We start from the raw sequence: 3,785 nt of genomic DNA on the forward strand, positions 1-3,785 counted from the left end.
AACCACCAAATCTCATCAATTTCCTCAAAATACCACATCACAACAGTCAGTGGTGGAACTAGAAATTTCATAAGAGGGGGGCCAATTAAATATAAATATAACAAAAAATTAACAAAATATGATTTGTAGCATATATATCAAAAAAGTAATTATATTATATAAAAGTCAATGTTCAACTACATACTTTAAGATTTTGATATTTTTAAACTTGCTCGACGATGCTTCATGGAACTAAAATCATCAATTATCATCTCTGAAGTGAATTTTGAAGCAATTTCCTTTTTAATATATACAATCATACAATCTGCTAAAAATTCATCTTCCATCTTGTTTCGAAGCCTTGTTTTAATAATCTTCATAGCTGAAAAGGCCCGTTCAGTTGTTGCTGTTGTCACAGGAAGAGTCAAAACAAGACGAATTAATCTATCAATTAAAGGATATATATTTGATTTTCCTGTCTCTGTCAATTTTTGACACAATTCAGCAAGAGTAGACAAATTCTGAAAATCTGGAGCTTTAACCACATCAAGTTCATAATGTTGTAACTCATAATCCAATTGAATCTTTTCTTGCTCAGAAAAATCTAAAGAATAGAAATTCTTTACAAGATTGCATATGTTGCAAACACTAAATAACTTGAAAGCATCTTTAGGATCTAAAGATGTACTCAATATGAGGAGCTCGGTTGCTTGCTCACTAAATCTACTATTTAGCTCTTTCAATTGAAAATCTATCACGCTAGTAAAAATGTCAACACGATAGTGGTGTTCAACAGTGACAACATCCTTTTTACGACGAGACCGAATTATATCACTAAAAAAAGCACCCATATCAGGTATCTGAATAGCATGATCATTGCAGAAAGAACTAATTTTCTCCAAAAGTGCTCTCCAACTATTATCTCTTAACTGTTGAATCAATGACTTTGTACTAGAAACCAGATGCATAGCATTCAAAATGTCTTGAGATTTTTGTTGCAATGCTTGACAAAGTTTATCAGTGATTCCCATGATTTCTTTCATCATATGCAAAATGAAAACAAAATCAAATGATAATAAAGATTTAAGAGCACAAGTAGCATCACCACGTTGAGAATATGTAGATCCATTAGTAGCCAAATCTTCCAGAACTGAAGTTGTTGCTCCAAACATACGTAAAAGGCTACAAATTGAGTTGAAGTGAGAGCTCCACCTAGTATCTCCTGATCTTTTTAATGTGCCAATTTGATTTGCTCCCCTTCCTGTTTCAATTTGATTAGTTGCAACTAAATGGAAAATTTCAGTTGCATAAGCAGATCGTAATTCATCATTGCGTTTGCAAGAAGAGCACACAACATTGATAATATTACTCAAACTTTGGAAAAAAGCATGAACATCAACAACTTCTTTAGCCGCAGCAACAAGAGCTAGCTGTAATTGATGAGCAAAGCAATGAACATAATATGCATAAGGACATTCTTAAATAATTAAAGCTTGTAACCCTTTCCACTCTCCACGCATATTACTAGCTCCGTCATAACCTTGACCTCGAACATTTTGAATGTTGAGATTGTGATGAGATAATGCAGAACAAATCTCTTGTTTTAGAGTAGCAGAAGTAGTATCTTTGACATGAACAACATCTATTAGCCTTTCTTTGACAAATCCATGCTTATCAACAAATCTAACAACAAGTGCCATTTGTTCTCTTCTAGATTCATCTCTAGCATCATCAACAATCAAACAAAACTTTGCATTACCAATCTCATTGCGAATTTCATTTTGCACCTTTCTAGCAAAAACATGTAGAATTTCCTTTTGAATAGAAGGTGATGTGTATATTGCATTTTGAGGAGCATTATCCAAAACAACTGCATCCACTTCTTTATTGTAAGAAGCTAATAATTTTAACATTTCAAGAAAATTTCCTCGATTCTGAGACTCATGACTCTCGTCATGTCCCCTAAAAGCACAAAATTGAAACGTTAACCATCTGACAGTATCAATAGAGGCTTTAAGACGCAATCTATTGCTTAAAATTTGTTGTGAGCTTTGCTTAGCCAATACTTTGTCAATGTGACATAATTGATTAAGCAAATCTTTACAAGACTTAACAGCAATATTATGAGGAGAATTAAGAGATTTACCCACATGAGATAAAAATGCACAATCCTTTCCATTATTCACTTTTTTCCAATTGCGAAATCCTCCTGATGTGAATGGACTTAATTTTCTAGAAAATAAATAGCATGGAAGACAAAATGCAGCATTCACTTCTGGCGAATATTCTAGCCAAGAAAAACTCTTAAACCAATGAGCTTTGAAACGACGAGGATGACTTTCTAGACCAGAAAGAGGGTACTCATCCATAATAAATTGATATGGTCCAAACTTTATGTATGCTCTACGGATTTTCATCTTGTTGATTGATAGGATAATTCCAAATTTGCGGACGCTTTCTGGGATCACGCATCAATGTATCAATATTAACTTGATCTATTTCAGTCCTTGTTATTTTGGAAGCAGGGGGTTGAATATCTTGCTCAACAAGTTGTGTCACAGGTTGTTCAATAATATTTTGAACATTACTCAAAGAATCTGAAGCTGAATTTTGTTCATCATATATTCTCTCTTTTCTCTTGAAAAATGAGTGAATTGTTTTCATCTTTGACATTTTTAACTTAACTTGAACTATCTAACAAAAAAAAAAAAAACAAAAATAATTGCATATATATTATTTTCTTAAAAAAAATATTAAACCTATTGAGCAATAACAAATAATTTTAGAAACACAAATGTATAATAACCAAAAATAAAGTTATTGATTTACCTGATTATTTTTTTGTTCCAAGTCTCACCAAAAAATAATTCTATTGAGTTTTGTCCTCACTTCAATCTTTGATGAACACTGTCCATTATAAAAAAAAATAAATTAATTATTTTAAATACATAATATAAATAATACTTGACATTGTTATTAACTTAAAAAAAATTGAAATATACCTCTTTGAATCTTTGTTGTGCATTCAATAGTTAATATTTTGCTGTTCACTTCTCTTCAATGATTTTTCTTCATATGTCTTGTTTTAGTATGGAAGAAAAATTAGAATGAGAAGAGTAGAAGACCAAAAGTTTGGGAACCACTAAAAGAGAGAGAAAAGTGGCGCTGATGCCTCTGATGATTTGAAACAAATATTTGAAAAATGTACTAGAGTTACTTTAATTAATAGTATGGATTTGGGCTAGCATAATAGAACCATTTTTATTAATTATTAGAATGGGCTATTTGTTAACAAGAGCAACAATAATTCAAATATCCAATACATAGTGCAGTTTTTAGTTATTTTAATTTATAAAATTTTGTAACTTATATTTTTTTAATATTATATATAAAAAAATTTAATATTATTAATTATTACTATTTACTATTTTTTTTAAAAAACTTTGGGGGGGGGGACCATGGCCACCTTAGGTCCCCCGTGGATCCGCCACTGACAACAGTCCCAAAACCATTAAAACAACTACAACTGAACTGTTCCTTATAGCTAAACTAACAAATCACAAGCAACAACAATAATTTAACATAAACTCATTCAAACTCAAACAATAATCAACCAAATCAACATTCACTTATCAAATTCATATTTAATTATTATAGAGTTACCAAATCCTACTTCTGTATGAAATCAAAATAACGGAAGTTTTGGAGAAATTTTCTGATCGGCTACTGAAGAAAAAAACGTCAGAAATCGTCTGTGCCTCCTGAAACTCCAATTGGATGAACTCAAGGAGAAGAGAAGCTATGTC

At 31.2% G+C, this 3,785-nt stretch overlaps 1 pseudogene; it reads right to left on the reverse strand.

Moving 5' to 3' along the window:
- Nucleotides 1-185: 185 nt before the first annotated feature.
- On the reverse strand, nt 186-2,652 carry LOC107634502 (uncharacterized; annotated as a pseudogene).
- Nucleotides 2,653-3,785: the final 1,133 nt, after the last annotated feature.

Source organism: Arachis ipaensis, chromosome B3 (genome assembly GCF_059453495.1).
Source record: "Arachis ipaensis isolate K30076 ecotype BB chromosome B3, ASM5945349v1, whole genome shotgun sequence".
In the NCBI taxonomy this organism is placed as follows: Eukaryota; Viridiplantae; Streptophyta; class Magnoliopsida; order Fabales; family Fabaceae; genus Arachis; species Arachis ipaensis.